Raw genomic sequence first — 23,618 nt, 5'->3', positions numbered from 1 at the left:
CTGAGTACCCTTTCCCTTTCACTTCTAATCTTGCTTGGATTGTGGGATCAAGGAAAAATTCCTTTGTGAATATCCACTGCAGTTCTTATCCACGACGTAAGAGATTAAAAATGTAATCAGCTTGTATAATTTTAATTCAGCTCTGTGTGTGTTTGTGCACACATACATGTGTTGAAGGAATACGTTGTATGTTGTGATTTTACCTTGTTCAGTATATAAAATAAAGGTATTCCGCTGAGGAATTTATTTGGTATCTCTGCGTGTGTGTTAATGTTCTGTCTTGAAACGGGTATTACTCCTCAGTGCTAGCAAAGACAGCCATTTTTACCTGTGTGTAGACATTACTTCTCAAGCGTTGAGGGTTGGTTACGAACGGGGTAGAACTCAGCCAAACATCGTAACAGCGCTAAATGTGCACAGGCGGTGCTTTTACTGTTGCCAGTCCCGCACCATGCCAGTTCTGCCACTGCAGGAAGAGGAGCTCTCTCACACTGATCAGTATCTCCAATCACTGTTTTGCAAAATTCATACATATCTTGAAATTAGAGTTAAAACTATAAATTGTGGTCCTCGCACCTCTGGCAGAGTCCATATTAACAGTCTCTAAATACATGAACGTTAAGAGGCTTTTACTTCATCAGATTTTTCTGCCATGATGGAATTAAATTTTTTAATCTCATATTTGCTGTCTGGAATTCCTGGTGCTGCTAAAGCATCCCATTTAATGTGAAACTTCTTCCTATCCAGACTGCTCACCTCATACAAGAAGACAAGACAAAATTCCAGAGCAGATGCCTTGTCCCTTCCTGGCTCTGCCCAGCCTTCCCTGGGTGACTATCCTTAGCCTTGTGATTTATGACAGATTTTAAACCAGCTGTAGGTGCAGTTCGTCATTTCTTGGACACATCTTCCCAAACAAGGGCACCTGAAAGATGTCCTTGCCCTCTCATGTGAGCGCTTCACCTTTGTTTTGCGTGCTTTTTACCTCCTCTGAACTTCCCCTTCCCCACCTGGCAGGTGCAGGCTTGAACTCGCTTGGTGTGAGAACCCCAATTTGCCTCCCCAGCCTGGAGTGACTTCAAAAGCCGAGCTGTCCCAGGGCACCATGTGGCTGACTTCGCATTTGTGTTCAGGAGGGTTGGATCTGGCTGCTTTCGGTTTCGTCCAGTGAGTGCAGCTTCAGCAGGGGGTTAAAGTTATTCTCCCGAGCTCCAAGTTTGCAATTTACGGTCTCTTTTTCTTTGTGTTAAACATTGCTGCCTAAAATAAGTCTAAATCAAGTGATTTTTTTTTTTTTCCCCCTCTCCTGAGGTTTGTAACTTTTTGCATTGGTTTTTATATGTTTTGATACGTATCTTTCACCCTTCCTTTCTGGTCCCATAGGAAAGTCCCCTGCCAGTACATCTGTATTTTGAAATACAGTATTTGTGGGAAGCTGCGGGGAGTAGCAGCGCTTAACTTTCTTTTACAACGGCATGATAGCCCTGATAGTGAGAGTACATTTAAATACACAGCGGTCTTTTATTTCTGCTCTTAGAAATGCATTTAGACTTTCTATGTATAAACTAAATACAAAATTACTCTCAAATGTCTCCTAGGTGCCTGTCGCTTCATGTAGAGAGGGTTACTTTGGGGGAGCACAGGGGTTTCCAAGACAGTCTGTGGTCTGGCCAGCAGGGTGAGGGCTTGTACACAGAATGTGCTTTAAGACTGTGAATCTGAAAGGAACTATTAGTGAAGGTTCCAGCTTGTCTGTCTTGGGATTCAATTAATACAGCAGGAGCAGCTTGTTAAGGAAGCAATGCTTGTAAGAGTTTTTTAATTTCGGAGCGACATTTAGAATTCTGTCCTGCTTCATATGCACGGGTGAAATATTTTCAGATGTGGGCATATGAAGCAAAGAGCAAGCAGGTCTAAAAGGCAGTGTTGCCTTAGCAACTACAGTCTTAGTTTCTGGATAGATTGGAGCCATTGCCTTCTAACATGTTGAGTTAAAGAAATCTCTCTGGATATTAAAAAAAAGAAAAAGGGTGAAATCATATCCTCCGTGAAGCGAGTTATGTTCTTGGTTTGCTGGCGTGTCTGATTATTTCACAACAGATGTGCTTTAAGTTATACGGTAGGATTTTTTTCCCATTAGAGCTTCATAAGTTATTCAAGAATTAAATTGATTTGTTGTTTGTTTTTTTTTTAAATACAGTTTTGATGTTGTGATAAGGATGGTTTTGGTGTTGTTTTTTTTTCCTTGCAAGGAGTCCCAGGGATATCGGAAATATTCTGGTTAGATATATTCAGCACATAACCTCAGTCTCTTTTGTCAAGAGCCATAGGGATCTTTCCCCCGTTCCATACATATTCTTTGCAGCTTATTTCTTCCTCTGTATAATGTTCCTTATTTTTCACTCTTTAGTCCATGAAATATGTATTAAAATTTTCCAGTAGTGTATTTTTCTTTAGAAACCGTGGGATTGTATTATATGCTGGGTACTACATTATCATGGCGTGTTATCATGATTGTGTTCTGCTGCCACTTGCACTGCCATCATGGAAAGCGTCAGCCCGAGAGCAGGCCGGATTCGCATCAGTCCCATGTAGGGAAAAGTAACGAAAGTACGGCTTAACTTCTTTTCCTGAAAATGTCTGAAGCTGACAATGAATGCAGTGTTACTTCTAGGAGCGCTTCATGCGGTAGTTTTCAGAAGAAACAGAACGGGACTGCATCTGGACATGAGGTGTCGTCTTTGGGGGTCTGAAACGCCCTTCCAGGATCTTGGTCCTGGAGGTGTCCGTTTCCCGAGATCCTTGTGGGGAATTTGGGAGCCTGGAAAATTCAGGTTCTGGGGAAACTAGTTGAATCCCTACTTCCCTGTCAGCTCAAGAAGGTAAGAACTTATGTGTCAGGTGCATCCAAACCCAGTGCCGACTGACAGATGCGAGGCAGTTGTAGCAAAGGTGAGGCAAAGTGCAAGGCAGAAGTATGTGACAATTAAAAAAAGATTGATATGCACCTTGGGCAGCCTGCGGCTCTGTGCGCGTGTGTTACGCCCAGGGGAATTCTCACTCCGAGGTGGATAATTTGTGTGTCTGCAGGTCTCGTGTGGTAAATGTTGGACTTTTTCCACCTGATTTGCTTTTTAGTGGAACCCATGTTAAAATTAGGTGCAAGTGACTTGTACTGATTTTGATAAAGCTAATAAGGGATTTTATGCTCAATAATTGCGTATCCCACTTTATTGTGTTCATATGCTTGTTTGTTTCATAAAAATCATGCAATGAAACATAGATCAGTACTGCTTGTTGCTTGATCCTACTGCTGTATAGCTGATGAATTCATGGATTTAAGACAAATAATCCGTATTTCATTACTAGCAAGTGCTAGAAATAAAAATGTACTCTGGACTATTGGTTGAAAACAAATCCTGAAGTCATAAGAGAGGATTAAAGTTGGGGGAAAAAAAAAAGCTCTCAGAAGAAATGTTAAAAAAACTGAGAGTAATGACATCTGCTTAATAGCATCCAGCCTTCTCAACGAACAGTTATGAACCTTTGAAGTCTTTAGATACAGGAAATAAAAGGGGGGGGGGGGGGGGAAAGGCAGTGTGTGAGAAAAATTAGAATAAAATAGCAGTCCAGGTTATCTGAAAATTTTATTTTCTACATGGGAAAGCTTTGAAGCCTGCCTGGAATGTGTTCTAAAGAGACTAATGAAGCTAAAGATAAAAGCATGGGGATAAAGCTTAAAGGGCAATAGAGCTACATTTAATTCACAAACAACGTTAGCGGGAGGAAGAGAAATCTTATAATGCCTGGGCATTCTCCCTGTTTCTGAAGGTGGTTTCTTTCACTTCAGGGCACTGATCAGCAGGAAGGGTTTCTTGGTTGAGAAAAAAACAATGACAGCCTTTCAAGTTAATGTCAAGTAGGATGGAAAAGTCAGAACAAAAACCCTAAAAGGCTATATCTGGAAACAGTTGTGGAAATGCAGCTTGCTCCGTACCTGAGTGTGTTCTGCCCTTCAGGAAGGCAAATTAATTCTTTGATAATCTTCCTGAATGCTCTTCCCCCCCCCCCCCCCCCCCCCCCCAAATGTACAGTGTCTCATGTACCTTATTTCACTTCTGGAGTTTATTTCTTAGGGAAACCTCTTAATGCAATGAGAAAGGAATCAGGCTGTTGTGATCCAGGAAGTGGTCTCTGCAGGTAATGGTTTTCTGTGAATTTAAGCTTGAAAATCAGGGTAAATGGAGCTTCGCCACACAGAATAGTGTTGTTCATCAGGCTTCTGGTGAAAATGTACCTCCTTCTTCCTGATGGTCCTGGCCTGAACTTCCATGGCTAAACACGCAATGGGTATTATCGGTGTAAGAGAATCAAAGATATTATGAAATAGTTAAATTTTGGTCTAATGGGTGATGGAAAGTAGGCTTTACCATCCGTAATGCCGTTGCATAAAAATGAGCTTAATCTTATTGTTAGTTCTATTCATTCCCTAGAGCTGGGTTTTACCGTGACAGTCAATGTGATGTCTTTGGTGGTTGCAGAGTCTTTTACAGAAGTTCAGTGAATCCACTGAAGATGTAAAGTCGGAGCGTCGGCGTTTCAAAAATGGAATATCACCTAGCAGGAGGGTCTGCTTGGATTGCTTTATCTAAATCTGCTGGTGTTGCTTTGCAGCGAGTCCTGTTCGAGTCCGTTTTAAGGAAAGGTCCAGGCTTACCTTTGGGGAAAAGACGTCCCTGAGACTACAGATGACTAAATGTTTGCCAGAAGCCACTGTATTTAATGGTGGGTGTTTTCTAATCTGCTATTTAATCCTGCAAACAATAGTACAGGAGGAACAAAATAATCAAAATAATATGTTAATCTGTTGTTGAACATGAGAAATAAGGTGAACCTGGGCAGAGATGTAGGCACATGGGGAAAGCGGATTCTTTCTCTGACCATGTCCCACGCCTGGGAAGGGCATCAGGAAGAGCCCTGGCCCTCAGGTGTTAGGAACGCCATCTCTGAAGTGATGTTCTCCACAGCCCCTCAAAAAACTTTTTTAATCACCCTAAATAATGGGGAAATTGCAAATGCCTTTTTCAGTAATCCATTTGAAAGAAGCCAGCACATCCCGGTTGGTCATCCTGCCATGTTTCTGTTCAGCTTAAAGTGGCTTTTAAAATTACCAACTTTTTCCAGTGTTTCATTTGACTATGACTTAAATATTGGCTACCCCTGCCCCTTGCTATGGAGGCCTTTCCATAAAGAGAAAATTTCAGCCTGCATTGTTGTCAAGTGGTTTTGCTTATTTTTCCATCGTGTTGAAGTGTTCTTGCAATCTGTGTGGTGCGTAATGGAAAATGAAATCACTTTGACAGTACCAAACGTTATCTGCACACCTGCTTGTTTTTGGCACCGTTCAGCAGCTTTACTGTTCTTCCTAATGCACAACGGAAAAGTCTGTTAGAGGCAACTCTTTTAATGATGTCAACAATTAAAAATTAAAAATTTTAGTCAAATTTTCACATTTTCCTGCTGGTACGCCCCTTCGCGCCAGGTGGGCCCACAGCCCGCGCGGCGTTAGAGAGCAGAGCAGCTCGTCCTACAACCAGGACTTTCTGCTGGCTGTGCATTTTCATGGGGAGCAGAAACCCATGGGTTGTCACCCCATCCAAAATCTGGGCTTGGAGAAGTGTTTGAGGGTGACTCAGGGAGAGGGATTTCCTGGAGACCGGCTGATTCTGCAATGGGCAAACCTGACAAATCAAATACTGTTGTCATCAGTAAGAAACATAATGAAGCATTTTCTTATGGAGTTAAGTATATTTAAAGGTGTTGAGTACAAAAAAAACCCCTAGGATTTTGTGCGAAATGTAAATGAAATATGTTGTATTATAATTCTGGAGGTGTCTACTGTATTGAGCTGGGCCTAAGGTCTGCAGCGATGCTGTCCATTTTCATTGTTGCCCTCTCGCTTCTTCAGCGATCTCAATTTCAGAGAGTTGTTGCAAATCTTCAGAAAGCAATCGTACCATCGGTTGTGTTCCTGGACACCCCTTGAATCCATTTCTGAGTAAGGAGGGTGTCCCTGGGGACTGCCCAGTCCAGGCCAGCAATGATTTTTTTTTTTTCCCCTAGTATATCAGAGCATTAAAATAGCTGCTTTAGACCAGAGCGAAGCTGCCAGCAGCCGTAGCAGCGACCTGATAGTGATGTGTGTGCTCAGGCACTCGTAGAGTCAGACAGTCTTTTCAATATTGTTGTCCTTAATTGAGTTCTGGTTTTACGACTCCCGCTTTTGCACTGCTGCGCTTTTTTTTAAATGCAAAAAGTTCTCCCGACCAGAACTTCTCCCTGAATCCCACAGCGAAGAGTTTGCAGCTTGAATGTGTCTTATGCGAAGATTGCTTCTGAATTATTGTCATCATCGCACAGCACCGTCAGGGCCCCGATGGGTGTGAGCAGCGCTGATTGCGTATCAGAGCTATTGTTTCTGCCGCAGGCTGGGAGGGAGCGGAGAGAGCAAGTACTCTGCAGGACCTCGAAGATAATATGTTATAAATAAACATCTAAAATTCATCTGAAGTTGTGGCATACGATCGCATGGAAGATTGGATCCTGACCGTGTTATATAAAGATTGCCTCTAATGACTTTTGGCGATGTAGTCTTGAAATTGGAAAGCTGAAATGATTGCAAATTGTCTGCTTCAATACGGGTCCTACAGCTGCCTGGAAGATGGTGGAAGGAGAATTTAATTAAGGTTTGTTCCTGTCAATGTACTGATCAGGTTTTGATGCAAGATTCTATTCTTTTGTGCTTTTTTGGACAAATTTTATTTTAAATTTGTTTGCTACACCACACAGTAGCTCCAGTGGAAACATAAGCATCTGCCAATCAGGAGCTGAAATTTAGGGCACGGTGTAGAAATCTGAGAATGTTTTTCTGTTTGGATAAAAATTTCTTCTTCTACTGCTGCTATGGGATGCTTTAAAACAATAATCCAATATGTTTGCTTTCCAAAGTGTCTCCGTGCCCATTCGGCCTTTTGTACTCCTCTGCTTGGCTGCACCGTGGGCAGCGATCATGCTTGGGCAGCTGCAGCCCACAATTCCCTGTCAGCTGGAGCAACCGAACTGATTTCCAAACTCTTAATCCTGCAAAGCCTTCAGATGATGGTTGTCCTCGCTTCGTTTCTGATAAAATGGGGCTTGTGAGACAAGGGCATTTGCTGTCTGCTGCTTCTCCTCTGTTCTGTTTCCCATCACCACCCCAGAAAAGACCTTTGAAGCCCGCTAGGCTGCTTTGGTGAAACTGGAAGGGTAGAGCTTGCAAAGACAGGGGTTTGGCAGAAAAGGCAATATTTTTCCCCAGCTCGAAGGCAAAGCTGTTGGTTGAGCTCAGCTCTTATCACAGGACAAAAAATTCACATGGGGAATGTTATGAATGCCCCACCATTGGAAAATATCTGAGTTTGCCCTCTGTTATGCATATATATGTGTATCAGAAGAGCACCTTGTATCACGTACGCTTATAGGAACTATACAGAGTGGTTTGCTCACTCATGGCTTTACCTGTTAAAATAGTCCTGCTTCTAGAGACTAAAGAAGGGATTCCGCCATGGGTAAAGCCTTGGAGTGAATTTGTTTGATTTCCTTCTGCAGGGACCAACAGGATATTCTTTCCGGACCCTTTGTGCTGTGGCAACCCCAAATGGCGTGGTGGCTGCTCTTGTGGTCTGATGGTGGCCGGTGCTGTGGCTCGATGATGTTTGCTAACGCTTCCTTGAAGGTGCATCTCAAGCCTAGTGATGGAGTTTGACATCTTCAATAACACTGCAGAGAATGATGGTTCGGGTCTTAGAATAGTTTGCTGTTCCCTCTGTTTCAGATCTATTGATGAATCCTTAGACTTAGTGGGTGTTATGTGTAAGAAAAGAGGAAAGGGGATGTATGCTTATGTACAAAATATGACTATTTCTCTTCCAGAAAAGCAGACAATGTTTCAAACCTGTAAGATATTTTCTGATTTTTTTGGTAGTATTTTTGTCTGTGCTTCTAGCTGTGCTGTAGGTATGCAGGTAAAAGGAGACAAAACTAATTTGCTATTCAAGATGTTAATGAAGTCCAGGAACTTTTTTTCTGCTGCTCTTGCTGTTAAAATTATACCTGATAACAATCAGCAATTTTTAGTTCATATAGTCAAGTACTTGGGCTGTCTGATACTTGTACAGAGCTGGGGGGCTGGGGCTTTTTTTCTTAACACTGCAGGGAAGAAGTAATTTAAGCACTTTTATTGGATTCAGAGAAAATATAATTTATGTGCTTTTAAAAGTTACCCTTTCCTGTGTTTTTATAAGCGATCTCAGTCTTGTGCGTAAACTACTTGATGTTCTATTTACCTGCAAGGAACGCAGCTATGTGCAGCCGTTATTGAATATGCAAAAATATTTGCACTGAGAATGTAAGATTTTGACAAGGAGACAAAGGCTAACAATGCTGCTCTGTTCTTACACACTTAAATCATCTATATATATTCATGTGTTTTAGAATTTGTTGGCAGGTGTACACACTGAAGAGCTGCAGAAGTAACTATGACAGGGTTTTTTTGCCTTTGCAAAGTATATAAAACTGCTTACCTTTTCTGCAGTACTTTTCACATGCTTTGAAGAAGATCGAGTCTGCCAGTTGTACATGGTGCAGTGATAGATGATGGAATTTCGTTTATCTCACTTATTTTGCTTAATATAATCTATCTGAAAAAAATAATCTATTTTGGATAAATATAAACTGGTTGTATGTTATAGCTGAAATTGTGAAGAAACATTAATTTCTAAGTAAATTTATCTGATGTCAATGTCAATATTCTTAAGAACTTAGTCTTGATATTTAATTTGACAAATGCCGAAGTAGGTGACTGTACTCTGAAACCTGTTTCCGTATGAAAGCACATGTATATGGAACTGAATTTTCATTACGTGACCCTCTACATATAGTTGTCGACAAATGCAGAGTTTTCTCACTCTGCACTGCACAGAAAATACTATAGATCTAAATACTTTGTTAATAACCTGTATTTTCTGGCCTGTATTGTTGCAGAATATTGTTGGTCTGTTTGTAGATACTTGTTCAAACGCTGTTGGCCGGTGGAACAGCTCAGCATTTCCACCCTGCATTCCTTAACCACGCGAACCTTTCCTTGTTTCAAAACCATTTTGTCTCGAATTATTCAAGGTCATAATTCTTGTGTTCTCTGCCTAGGGCAGAATTGGGGTCTGTGTACACAGCACTGGTCTAATTGAGGTAGTGGTTGTTCCTGGTTATAGAAAGTCGGATGTAATTCTCTTCAGCTGATGCCCATAAAGCAGTCTCCTTAAATTGTGTTACACTGGAAATTAAATTTAATTAAAATGGCTCTATAAAATATAATAAATATGTCTGTGATACAATATGTGTGGTAGGTGGGTGGGTTTGGAAGACTTTGTGCCTGTTTTAATGCTTTCTCCTGTGTGCTGTGTCTGATGCAGCTACTGATGGACTAACTGGCACGAGTGATTGCCAGGCGCCAGCTTGTGAGCAGCCTTTCAGCTGAGTGTAGCAGCTAAAATCCAGGTAGGCTGGAGTTATAATGTACTGCTTAACTTGCCCGCAGCTGGCAGTAAAGGCAACTCATTGTTACTGCTCAGAGCTGCTTGTCAGCAGCTAAAACGTCCAGTGTCCACCCAATTTGGTGTTAAACCTCTAGTGAGAAGATCCTTAAGTTCCCTTCTGAGCCGTTTTGGATGTGGGAGGGATGACCTGCAAAGCACTGTACGTTTGCAATGACCGATGCAAACACCTTACTTGCTGCTTTTGGTATGTCTTGCCCTATTGCACATGTAAGCGAGAGACTAAACGTGAGCTCAGGTAAAGCCTGTAACTCTCAGAACCTGTATTTGAGGCCCCAGACCACGCAGCGAGTGTGGTGTTTGCCCGAGATGCTGATTTGAGCTCAGAGGAGGCTTTTGTCCACAACTGGCCGGTTGGATGTGGTGCAGAGAGCTCTGTTTGGTGTCCTGCTGATGTTCAGAGCCTGGGCACCTCTCCAGGTCCTGCTCTCCAGAGTATTTCATGCAGAATAGGTGTGGATGTACACTCCTTGAGAATCAGACTTTTTCCTTGTCTTGTAAAAAGCTCAGAAGGAAGCGAGATCGCTATATCTTATATTTATACTTCCCTCTTGTACCACCTACGTTCTAGTGTTGCATGAAATAGGTGTGAACCTTCCCTTTGTGCCTTTCAGTTCTCTTTTGGCCTCCTGTTGTCACCGTCCAGTGAAGCACGGTTCCTTCAAAGGACAAGTAGTTGCAAGGTTTTGGCCGGCAGAGACAGCTTTAGGCAAAAGTGCCCGACTCTCTCACAGACCAATCCCTTACATGTTTGCCCTTCATGACATGCTACTTTCTTAGGGTTCAAGAAAGAAATATAAAAAGTACACAGATGAAGTGGACTTGGTTAGTATCACTGTGTAATGAGGTGGCTGATCTGGAAAAGGAGCTTTATTTAAAATGCAGCTGCATGGGAGGGTAAATCGCCATGCTATGAAACGAGTATGCTGGATTTTTTGCTCTTATTAAGTGTCTTGTAATAGTGCCTGGGCATGGATGACAGTTGTATCAAGTGCAAGCTCACTGAAGAGTTGAGCTTTCTTTGAATTAGGCTGGTGGTCAGGTAGCGGTACCTCTCCCTTGCACCAGATCCCACTGAGAAAGGTGGTACAGTCATTGATCCTGCCTGCCTAACGCACAGTCCCTGCCTCCCTGCAGACTTTGGTGTTCAGCTTGTCATCCGAGTTATACGTTGTGCTTTACAGGGTAACTGTGCAAATGTGTCCGGCAAAGAAGGTTTCTTCAAAGATGTGAATAACAAGCAGCCATAATCGCAGCAGGTATTTTCTGACGGGCAGCTCAAATGAAAACCGTATAAAAATACATTTTTATTAATACACGCAATGTCTGTGAAATCTTATGCCAAGTTTTTATATTTGTTATACAAAGCAGTCAAACAAGGTCTGTCCTGTTCCCCCTTCAGCTGTCGATGTTGTGGGTGGGAAAGCAAACTGCTGCTCCCGTTTCAAGTCTCTCCTAACTATTGCTAATTTGAAGAATCAGAACTCAATACATTTTAAAGTCAATATGATTTTACAGGGCCTGGTTCAATTATTTCAGAAAATGTTTCTATTAAATAAAATACATTTGGAAACTTAGCAGGACTGTTGGTGGAGCAGAGTCCTGCCATTTTAGCAGGGAAAAGCTGAGCTGCTATGGGGAGGAAGGGAGCAGTGTTCCCACGAGGGATGGGGGCAAACCTCCGCGTGTGCGTGAGGCTAGCCAGCAAGCGATGTGAGGTCAATTCCCGCTCTCTGGGGATAGTACTCTGCACGGTGTTTTTTCCATCTGCTTGTCTTGAAGTACACAAGTAGAGTGCATGGACCCTTTTACAGTGCAAGCGGGAGGATGCTGTGTGGTCTGTGGCTGCGTTTGGCAGAGACAGCCCATCCCTGACATGGACCTTTGCACCCTTCTCTCTGAGCAGAGTCAGATTTTCTCTATAGCTTTAAGATTTCTCTCACCACCCAGCTTTCTAGAAGCAAAGAATGTCAATACGGTCCAACTCTGTGTCACTGAAAGAGTGTCGAGAGGTAATGCGATTATGCTCGGGTGGTGTTCTCCCTTCTGGCTTCCTTTTTACTTATTTGTGGATTGAGATATGATCTTTCAGCCCTGGTCGTTCCACACAACGTCGTCCCCCTGGATGTGTATGAAACGTCTTCAGCATTTGCAGATGATTCGCTATTTCTTTATTACATAGGGTGTGAAATTGTTCTCTGCACTTCCTAGAGCATGCGTAACATCCACTGGGGATTTTTTTAAAGTTTATTTTTAGCTTTTCCAAGTAATTCACAGATTTGGATTAAATTTCACTTGATGTAGCAATTTAAAACAGTTGATCTATGCTAAACGTCTGTCGCTGAAAACCGTGACCTACAAAAACTGTGTTATAATATCCGAAGCAATGAATTATTCAGATGCTCACACATACTGTAGATGCAAGAGTGGCTTTGGAAATCCAGAATGAGCTTTTGATCCCATCATTCCTCCCCTTCTGGCACTTGGCCTGTGCTGCAGTCGGGGAAAGGCCTACGGGAGGCAAAATAAAACCAAGCGGAGTAAACCATAGAAAGAAGGTGGAGACGAGACAGAAAAGGGAAAACAGTTATCATAAAGGTATGATGTTCAAGGATGTTGCTTACAGAGTCTCTGCTCGCTGATTATAATGGTCGTGGGAAAGAGGTTTTTTGGGAAGGAGTAAAAGAAAAGCAACTGGGAAAGCAGTTGATGCTGCAGCATTTCTATATGCAAGATTCCAGCCACGGCTGCCATGAATACATGAAATGGGATCAAACTTTACACCTGAGGACCGTTTCTTTACTGGTGAAATATTAATATATGTTACAAAATTGTAAGAGTTGTAACTATACATCTTGGAGTTCGGGGGCTCCTCTGATTTTGAGAATGGCTCGGACTGAGGGCACCAGATGAGTGTGTGTGTTGGCTTTACGTGAGGAAAAATTGCCATTTCATAGCACTGTTGTCCTTCAGGGGTTGGTTTATGTATCTCATAACAGAGATAAGAGAAATTTTTATTCCAGCTACTCTCACTATTTTAAAGCAAAACCTGATTAGGAAGAGGAGCTAAGGTTGGCAAGGCATTTCAGTAGCTTCTCGCTAAAGCAAGACAACTTGATCAACCCCACCATTAAGAAACGTGGAGTGTCTGCAGGAGTTGCGCCCCGCCGCTGGCAACACCTGTGCAGGTGGCGGGACCCTGGCCCTGGGCGGCCTCGGCTTCTAAGGTGGGGTTGCCAATTTTCCCCACCCTTCCTGGAGCCCGGGGAGAGCTGCCTTCATGAGTGCCATCCTTCATCACCAGCCAGCGGCAACATGGGCCTTGCCAAAACGTGGCTCCCAGTAGCCATTACTGCAGCAGGCACCTGTGTTTTTCTGAGAGGGACTGAGTCAGTACAGCGATTTATATGGACTGCGGGCTCTGCAAGCTTAACTGTCGAGATCTCGGCTCGCCTACAGACTTCTGACTTGGTGCGTTGGCAATCAGTCTGCTAACGGAGCCTGTGCAAAGGACCGAGCGTGGAAGCAAAGCAAATGACTTTCTAGTAAAAGATTTCTTTAAATAGACTGTCACCAGTAATGTACTGTTCATTTCGGGCTTGTGGGACTTATAAATGTTACCTGATTTTTTTTCTTTTTAAAACTGAACTTGTTACTTGTTTTGATTTGCATTTTTGTAATTGACTGCGCCGTGTGAAAGCAAGCAAATTGTCCTCAAAAGCTGCAGGTAAAACAAGGAATGCTCTTTTAGCTAATTTATTCGTCAAAATACCTCTCTGCAAGTTCACAGCAAACTAGGTGAGAATTTCTTTCTTGCAGCCATTCAAAATAGGTCTTTGCTGTCCTGCTTTGTCAGCAGTGAAATATTGTGCATTTCTATTTAGAGATGCTTGTGATTTTTTATTTTTTTTTTTAAAGCAATAAAAACGCATTACAAAAATACCCAGTGCATCTAGTGCAAAATCTACGGAACAAAGCAAGAACATAGCTCTTGACAGGAGAAGGCAGCGGTGCTGGTGGACTGAAAGAAATCTTACCCTTCTGCCGACGGGGCGAGGTAGGTGGCCGGAGGTGAGAAGCACCAGTAAAGCCCTGTTGCTCTCTTTCGGCTCTTGCTGGAAAATAAATGGCACTGTGTCGCAGGTCCGTGCAAGCGGGGCAGACCCACTGGCTGCACCCGTGACCAGCTTTTAGTCATGAGCCTGGCACTCCCTTCTATGCCATGCTTAGGGATGTGTATATACACGGGGGAAGCCAAAAGGCATGAGATACCAGCTGGTGTCGCTGGAACTACCCTTGGCATTGCTCAGCAACAGGATTGGCAGCACTGCAAGAGTGTAACTGCCCAGCTCAGCCTTGCGTTACAGAAGGTAGTACTAGGTTTTGTTTTTACGATATTGCTTATATGTTACGTTGTCTTTCTTCTTGCTGTTGCTGTGAGTGCTGTGCCTCCCGTTCATCGCTCTGAGAGCGGTCCCTGCAGCAGCCGCAGATGTGCCGGGGCTGAAAGCCCCATGGTTACTGGGGGCGCTGCTGTGGCTGGGGCAAGAGGGCAAATAGAGGCTAGGGGAGACTCGGCTTAAATGTAATCCTTTTCCCGGAGAGCTTTAGTCTTTACATTTCCTTGCTAGACTTGCTAGACTACAACATAAAATTCCATTGCCAAATTTTGTTGTATTAGCTATAGACTGCTCGGCCAAGTTCGTATGTGCGTGTATTATCAGATAGCCTTTTGCCAGTGGGTCACATCAGGACCTAGAGGCAGACTCTGTGTTACAGCAGTCATTTTTATACTGTTTTACTTACTTTTGGGGCAGTAGTGGGGAAAGCTGGGTAAAGGAAGCATGTGCCTTCAACCACAGCCTGCAATGGCGCACGTTTTCTATATTTTTTATTTATTCTATCAAATACAGAGACTGAAATAATGAGTAAAAAGAGGTTAACAAAGCCTTACTAAAATACTTCCTTCCTATCTTTTTAATGACAGCTAAGACAGAATTCTATTATTAATCTGAAATTACTTAAAAACTATCTCTCTCAGTGGTTGAAATGCAATTTGCTGAGTCTTTTATGCTCTTGATACAAATAAATAGAAACTTCTATTGTTCTGGGCTTTTATCTAAATATATTACCATTTTTTAATGTGATAAAAGCGATTTATCTGTGCCATTGGCATTTAATAAATTCTAGTACCGATGCTTGTACAATAACATTAAGTAGTACTTTGTGTTGAAATTATACATAGGTATTAAATGATTTCCCAAAGGCTGCTCTTCACATAATAGTATCTTCAAAGCTCTCTACAAATACGGTGTCATTAATGGACACGACAGGCTCGCGAAGTAGCGGGTAAATGCCGTGGCTCTTACGGCTCTTGGCTCACACAGAAAACCCAGCCCGAGCGCGTGTCCCAGCCCCTCCTGATGGGTCTGATGGGCTCGGAAGAGCCTGGCTGGGGGGAAGAATCAAGCGTATGGTGCTGCCAAGGTGACTAGCGGTTTTCTTGGGAAGCGATTAAGAAAAATGTTTTATGTGGTTTCTCTTTGGTCCTGAATGTAGTAACAGAAATGGATTTTTGTAACTGAGATTAAGAACATTGTTTTACAGTGAAGCTGTGCCTCCTGCGTCCCTTGGTGCGCCGATGCACATAGAGATTGACAGAGAAGAAAACCTAAAAGAGGAATGAGAGGGAGTGCTGTGTCTGATTATTGTGGCCATAATCGGATTTCTTTTAAAACTTCAGTTTGGGACAGCCTGTGCAGCATATTAAAAGGTGAACAGTTCGTGGGAGAAGTATGAGAAGCAGGAGGGGAAGCAAAATATGAAAACACCCTTTTCTCTCTGTTTCTTTCTCTGTCTCACTGTATATAGTAGTGTCACTCTTGCTAAGCTTGTCAACTGGTTTGTTGGCCAGTTAGTTACCGGGGGCAGCGGCACACACAGACCTTAGAAGAGTGATGGAGTGACAGCTTCATTTAAAGCGCAAACAACAGCTTGCCAGCACTGAGCTTCAGTTCAAGAGCTGAACCCGTGGTGATTTTGCTAAATACGCCTTTTGGCGTGTGTCCCACCTCTTGCCTGCTGCTCCTTAGCCCAGATTTGTGGGCCGGTGCCAGAGCGCGGTGAAACGGGAGGGCTGCCCCATCCCGGCAGCCGCTGCCATGGGGTGAGGGTGGGTCACCTCGCATGCACAGTGCCCGCCTGCACATCAAAGCTCCCTTTCCCTTTCCAAGAGCACCGTTTGCTGATTGAGCAGCTCAGGTATTACAAAAGGGTTTGCAAGTGATATAAAATGATTGTGTTCTGCTTTTGTCCAGTGGCAAAGTGGCTGAGTCTCATCTGTCATCTAACTGCTCATTTTTGCCTGAATTCCGGCAGCGCTTCCACTGGTATCATACAGAGAACCATTGAAAAAGATTAAAAATATAGAAGCTAGCAATCTGCATACCTTAGTGGCATCCATGGCAACAATTTTCCAGTTGCAATTAGGTAGACTCAGGAGACAATAAGGGTGTTTATCATGTAAAAGGAGATAAATAAGGACTAATAGCCACCTTTTTAATAATGGTTCCCCCTGAAGTCTGCCATTTTTGCTGGATTAATATTCGTGATTTACACTTAGGAATATGTTATCTTGCAGATCGGCCTTTTTTTATTCTGATACTCATCTTTTACATCTTTTGGCACCTGGTCAGTGTTATTTCCTAAGCAGAATTTCATAAGATGTGTACCAGAATCCAGTACATCTACTCGAGTGATAAAGCACTGGCCTGTTTTCAAAATATATGAGCTGTGTGTGAAATATATGAAGTGAAGTCAACAGCACGTACCAATATTAACGGTCATTTCTCTCAATCGTTTCAAAAAAGGCTGTGTCTTGCCTACTGAGCTGCACAGGCGTTATTGTCGCAATTGCTATACCTGTGAATCGAGCTAAAAACCCCGAAAAAGATCCAAGTGATCTGACAGAACGGGTTGCCACGAAACCCATGCCCTCGTTCCCTCCTCCGCGCATCAGTGCCCCCGCGGCTGCCACGCCGTCGCCTTCCCGCCTCGTACAGCCCGCCGGGTCTGACCCCGGTGTTGCTGAGCCTGATCTCACTCGGCCGAGGGGCCGCCCTGGCCGGCGGGGAAGGCTGGCGAGCGCAGAGCTGAGCTGTCATCCCCCAGAACGGAGCTAATGGGGCATTTTCAAAGACATTTTCCTCTTTTTTTTTTTTTTTATTTTTTATTTTTTTTTGAAAGCAGAGAGGGCAGGGGGATCGCTGGGATCTTGGCAGCAGTTTTTTCCACATTTGTTGCTCATTGCCACAAAAATCCCTCTCTTTGCTAAGTGCGTCTAGGTCCGAGATTATCTGTCTTCAGAGCGGGGAGCTTTCTGCTCTCAGATGACTAGTAGTGTGCTGATCTGCTCTCTCAGCCTCTGGGGCAGGGACGCAGCGTGAGGGGGGGGCTGAGTTAGGGGCTCCCACGGGGCGACTCCAGAATTAAGAAATGACAATAGAGCAGGAAAATCAAGAGATCCTCTGGGTTCATTAGCACCGTACACATTGCAGCACACAGGATGTAAGGATTATATGTATTTAAATAGTGTATCCCACAGTTTACAGTGCCTTGAACATTCTGAAGAGCCCCCTGTTTGAAATAACCCCCCTCCTAATGCCAGGATGTTCATTTCATTAAGTCTCCTTAACGCAAATATTGCAGAAACGATCTGATACTTTTTGGCAACGAACTATTTATAACAGATAACTAACACTGCAGTCTTGCAAACTGTGATGCTTGATTAAAAGGCTCAGTGTCATCAAAATGATGGAAGTGCATGTTCTCGGGGTTGTTAAGTCCTACAGAGAATAATCAAAAAGTTGAGTTATGATCCCTCAGTTAGCTGCAGGGTTAACTTCTGATGAAAATGAGGCATCCAAAATGCCTCAAACTGTGTTTGACAAGGCTTTCTCAGTGCTCAGTGCTTTTGTGCTCGAGAAACATTCTTGGTTTGCTAAGCTGCCGAGACGGTACATGTGTGATGGTAGATGTATTCTCTGATTTTTAAAGAGAACATAAGTTCTGGTTTTTGCTTACGCTACTGTATCAAATGGAATATTGAATATCATTGTTAAATAAAAAATACTTATTGCGGAGAATAACGATTATCATTTCTCTCACACCTCTAGGGCTGGCACAGGTGGCAGACGGGGCTGGGTGTGCTCAATTGCTGGAGGTATAGTCCAAGCAGATCTTGCTCCATTCGGATACCAATCCCAAATATGCGCAGCTGGGATCTCATCACTCACAACTGAGGAAAAGATGCCGTCCTGATCTCACAGAGCGGAGGAGGACAAGGGGTAAGTATAGAAAGCAAAAATAATTCAAGCAGACTGAGGGAGGGCAGAGGTGAGAAGAAGCAGCTGCGGGCAGGGGAGCTGCTGAAGGACACAGCAGCGCTTGTGCCAGTCCTTATTTCCCCCAGTGAAGTGCCAAGGAACGTCTTTAATATTTGCATTGTGTTTACACCCATTTCAAGCCATAGCATCACAGTGTAGGCTCAGCTGATAACACAGGCATTACGCTTAGTGTATCTCCCCAAAACATACCAGGAATAGAGTTATACTATCGAGGTGGCACTGCCAAAAGGCAAAGTGTGACAGCAGGACATCCGTGCGAGATAATTAGGCTCTGTCTTAATAGACTGGCTGTATGAGGGAACATTAATATCTAGCTTGGATGGCTCCGTCTAACACAGGAGCCCAAATGTACTCTGAGGAAATGACTCTGAGCTTGGTCAGGATTGATCCCTCATGGTGTACAACAACTTTACTGATAGCAGCTCCAGCCTAACCCACCGGAGATTTATTGGTTTTTTTTCCAAAAAATTAATCTAAGAAATTACTTGGAATAGAAAAAAGTGTTACAGATGTTGACATGTCTGGGAATTGTGCCGTTGATTTAAACGGCATGAGGGTGTTGCCCGTGATACTCTACTAAGCACCTTAAATATACCTCACACAGTTTGCTAAGTAGGACTGCAGTTGTTTTTAATTGCGTGGCTGCTGCTCATGCACAATACTTGCATCTTAAAAACAGTTCCAAAAGGGTTCCGTTAACAGCCCTAGGACTTGTCTAGTACGTACAGCAAGTTTTTGGGCCATGGAGAACATAAAGGATCCAAAATAAGTCTCACTGCACAGGTAGATGATGTACATCTTAATGCCTCCATAATTCACTGTAACAATATCAAATGATTAGAGCAAACCAAATCACTTATCCCCAGGAAAAACCGTTCACAGGAGAGCTCACCATCAGCAGTTGTTTATTCCTTTACTTCGCATAAAAAAATAACATAAAGTAACACAATAATAACCAGATTTTCTCACTTATTCCCTGTTCCTGTTGCTGTAAGTATCAGGAGGAAACAGTGGAGATTTATTGTTGAGGAACTTTGTAATCAGGCTTGGCTACAGGCTTTGACAAAAGAAACCTACATCGGTGCCTTTTAATTTTACCTATCTCAGTTATAATGGCGCTAAAATGTAATTCTTACAGAGTTTGCCATTAATCTTCATGGAATTTCTTCAGTAGAAACTAAACAAAAAGAAATTTAAAAGCTACAAGTAAAACACCATCAGTATATTCAGTTATATAATAACACATAAAAAATATTTGTTAAGTAACAGGAGAAAACTAAAAGCAGGAAATGAGAGAAGTGACGAGACTCGTGGTGAAGTTTGATGTGCTGTCCAGCTAAACTGCAGTTTCTTTAAAAGAAATGGCTAACCATTAGTAAAAGCAGAGCTTTGATCTTATCTAAGCATTGCTGAATTTTATCTTTCCGTGGTTTTTTTAGCTAAAAAAACCCTTTAACAATTGTAGTGAGTTATTCTGAGATGAGGATCATTCTCCCATCACTGTGGGCATCTCCTGCGCCTCTCGTGCTGCCTAATCTAATAACCTTGCTGATATTAAAATGGTGTCTTAAACATCGATGAAGGTAGAGGGAAGTGGCCCTTCTTAACTAGATGTTGGCAGCATACTGCAACAGGCTTTTTGATATGAAAAGTAAGGACTTCCCTGGGGAAAATGCTGCTGATGGTTTTTTTCACACCTAGATAGCTCAGTGAAAATTACTTGCTGGGTTTCGGGTGTCTCAGAATTTAAACAGAATTTGTGGTGGAAATGAGTAATTTTTAAATAAGAATGGATTTTGAAGTTCTTCATAGACTTGTTCTCTAACAAATAAAATGTAACTCTCATTATGATTACATAAGGCATAAAGTTGATTACGTTTCAAAACTTCTCAGGTGCCTTCTGTTGCCTCTTGGGCTCCTGGTGCCTGAGGACTGCGTCTGCAGAGCTTTGGAGCTGGACTGAGAACTTGGAGTATGCCCCTTGGACCAGACCACAGACCCCCTGTAAGAACAACTGGCAGCAACGGGAAGACCCTTTATGGCAGTGGTTAGGAGGGCCAGGGTGGAGATTCCTGAATCTTCACTCGGCATGACTTGTGGTAGATGGAAATGCAGGAATTGTCATGTCCCAGACATGACGGGGTGTCTGTCTTTCCTTGTTGGGATTGTTTTTTCTGCTTTGACTTGTAAAAAGCAACTTGCATCCTGGAGGTGATGGATTCTGGGAGAGCTGGGCTCAAATCGCTGAGTAATATTTATTTCCGTAGGCTTGGGTCCATGTTTCTCTGGTTTTGCCATTCTTCCTTGCAGAGTAGCTCAGTGTACACCGGTGAGTAAGGATTTGGATGCAGGGGCCTGGCAGAAGAATTCAGCCCATCACTTTCTTACAAAACATTTTTCATGGAGAGATTTCTTTTCCCTTCCCCCCTTTCATATTTTTTGCTTTCATCTTCTTCCAAGCTGTTAGAAAGACCCTCTGTGTGGTATTCACGAGAGAAGGTAGATGAATAGCACCCTGTCATCTCCCTTATTGCAATGTATGGCCTGGACATTTTTTGCTCACTCTGTTACTAAACCTGTTGGTGATTCAGTCAGAACTGCAAATGATTATAGGTACAAACGTAGAGATAATCTGTGTGCTATTGAATACCCCCCTGAAAGTGGTTTATCTGCAAATTAGGAACCTATGCTACAAAGTGAGAGCACTCTGAGTCAAACCTGGGCTTTATTTGAAGATTATCTAAGGAATAAACCAGATTCTCCATTGCCTGTGTTTAACAGTTCACATCTGGAGCAGCTGAGCTGTCTGAAGAGCGGTGCTGTGGTTCATAACGTTCATTACTGTGCATCATTTGTCAGTGAATTATGTCCTAATTTAAACCAGTGACAGCAATTCACATCTTCAAGGACAATTGTGATCTTGGGGATGGGTTTCTTGTCACTTGGCTAGTTTTCACGTCAAAGTGGTCAGAAGACGCAGCCAGAGCAACTGGTGCACCACGGGCTATGCCTTCCTCTGCTCTTGCTGGTTATTCATCATCAGTTGTCACCCGCACTCTAATATGAATACACATTTAGGGCCATACTGCGAGTTCACATCAGCCACGCTGTCAGCTTTATGAGCAAGGAAATTAATTAAAATGTTGTCAGGTGCCAGTTTTATTAGGTAGGACTTGCGCACTGTATAGATACACAGGTGTGTGAGACCAAAGCCAAAGAACTGGGGCTCACCGGATCCCTGTGTGGTAGCCAGGACCGGCGGGGATGAGTGCACAGTGGTTCTCCTCCACCTGGTCCATCACCAAGCACTCCCGCCAGGGGGAATCTTTGGGGGATATAAAATATTCTATCTGGAGACCCCATTTAGAATCACAGAATCATTTAGGTTGGAAAAGATCATCGAGTCCAACCATTAACTTGGTACTGCCAACTCCACCGCTAAACCAGGTCCCCAGCACCACATCTACACGTCTTTTAAATACCTCCAGGGCAGTGACTCAACCCCTTCCCTGCTCTACAAGTACAGGGAGCTAATGCATCTCATAGACCAGAGCTGAGGTCTTCTCTTCTCTTGGTGGAGCTTAGAGCAGCTGCTGTAATCCTGGGGGATGTAGTGATCCAGTCATGCTGATTCACTGTGTTTATGCAGTTTATTATCTAAAGCTGAATACAAGGAGGACTGGCAATCCAGGCAAGTTCCCAAATTTGGGGTTTAATGAGAGACAAGATATGAAAGGTATTCTGAGACCAGCACCCGGCCCCGGTCAGGCTGTCAGTTACAGTGATCTGTGCCCGAAGCACAAAAAAAAAACATGTGGAGAGCAAAAATTTCTGAATATGGGAGAGCTTTAATGCTGCTTTTAATTACAATGGCAAGAAAGCAAAAAACCACCAGTGATGTGACCTTTTTGTTTATCCAAGGATCTTCCACACTGAGCTTAAATTCTTCACTGGTTGGAAACTCTTGGAATGAGCTCCAGAAAGTGCAGTTTGGCTGGAGTTTAAACAGCTGAATTTGAGAGTGTGATGCAAGAAACACGGCTGATAGTGTGTAGATGCCATAAGCAAGTTTCCAAAAAACAGTTCTTAGGACACCTCCACGTTCTTCTATTGTACGTACCCGGACTGGTCTGAGCATTTAGGCTCGTAGATCCCCTGATGGTGCTTGACAATCAGAAAACTAATGGCCCTACTCACCGGGTCCCCAGCAGGACCCAGTTCACAAGGTGTGATTTGATCATGCCTGTATTGAATTCTGCCTCAAGTGATGGTGGTCATAACAGCCGTTTGTCCATCACCAGCCTAAAAGATGCAAGGCTTAAAGCCAACAGTGCCCACTGTGGGGCCAGATCCTGGGCACGGAGCGGGTTACGGCCCTGCTCCCCTCTGGCCACCCTGGCCCCAAACAGCATTGCCTGGAGAGCAGGTGGCAAAAGCTCTTCGATAGTCCTCAGGAGGGTGTTTCCCAAATGAAGGTCTTTGCTGGTGTCCCACAGGTTCACTTTTTGTCTCCTCGGTCCTTTTCCCTCTCTGTGGAAGTTTGTACGTGCTTCCCCTCGTCCCATGTTTCCTCTGCGTGTGTCCGAGGGCGGCAGAATGAATCATCACCTGACGTGCAGCATCTGTGGCGGCTGAGGACTCATTCTGCCCGGGCAGAGATTTCAGCTCCTGCCAGATGTTGATGCCATCACACATGAGAGAGAGACTAATGCGGTGCCGGCAGCTGCCTCCCCTTAGATGAGACAAAGATCAAGGTCTGAGGGCTGCATCTGGCAGAAGAGGGGGTTTGGGGCTCTTTGCATCCCGACTTTGGAGGAGGACAAAGGGAAATAACATCCTGGGCAGTATTCCCTCTCTGATTAGTGCCGGGAGATTAATTGCCGGTGAAGTGTTCACGGCTGAGCACACACCGCGGCGCTGCGCTCACGAGTCAGGAGGAGGGATTGGAAGGAGAAGGACGGGCTCATGCAGTCCCCACTCCTCTGAGCGGCCGACACACTCCCCAGCTTCCTTAGAGCTCCTTAGCTGTGCTTTCCTTCCTTGGAGGGAAGGCCACAGGGAAAAGCATGGCATGGATATGTTTGTGAAGGTGTAATTAATTCCTGACTGTTGCTCTCAGCATAGCTAGCCTGGGTTTTTTTTCAGTCATCTTGGATGCGGGTGGTTTCTGTGCTCTCTCATGCACCCTAATGCAATGTCTCAGCAGTCCCGGTGGTGCGGGGCCAGCTGTCCGGGCAGCCAGGCTGCCTCCCCCACATTCCTCAGACCCCCAGCCCCACAACTTTGTGCCAAAAAGCCTGCCTGCAACAGGTGACAGCATTTCCAAGTATTGCCGCAGTCTGTCTTTCCACATGTGCTGGCTTCCCTTTTCCCAAATCTCAGTGAAAACATGGCTAAAGACCTTGCGCATGTAACGAAAATGCCTTTAAACTGCTTTAGCTCCAAAATCATAACCTTGTGGGGCAGGAGAAACCCCCCGTGGGGGCAGCTGGGCTGGGGGGAGAGGTTGGGCTCTCTGCCCCTGCTGCGGGAGGCTCTGGGGCGCTTGGCTTGGAACAAAGCT

The 23,618-nt window shown here is 43.8% G+C and overlaps 1 long non-coding RNA gene across 1 annotated transcript in view; it reads left to right on the top strand.

Annotated features, from left to right (window-relative positions):
• LOC142057178 (uncharacterized) overlaps positions 1 to 23,618 on the top strand; it is a 114,234-nt gene that overhangs the window by 5,483 nt on the left and 85,133 nt on the right. Inside the window, exons 2-5 of the long non-coding RNA XR_012660566.1 lie at positions 13,569 to 13,707; positions 15,258 to 15,423; positions 17,825 to 17,995; positions 19,949 to 20,059. This is a non-coding gene — a long non-coding RNA (uncharacterized LOC142057178). The remainder of the gene's footprint in view (positions 1 to 13,568; positions 13,708 to 15,257; positions 15,424 to 17,824; positions 17,996 to 19,948; positions 20,060 to 23,618) is intronic.

The sequence above is a fragment of the Phalacrocorax aristotelis genome, chromosome 5 (assembly GCF_949628215.1).
Source record: "Phalacrocorax aristotelis chromosome 5, bGulAri2.1, whole genome shotgun sequence".
Lineage (NCBI taxonomy): Eukaryota > Metazoa > Chordata > Aves > Suliformes > Phalacrocoracidae > Phalacrocorax > Phalacrocorax aristotelis.
This window is presented reverse-complemented; position numbering and strand designations above follow the sequence as displayed.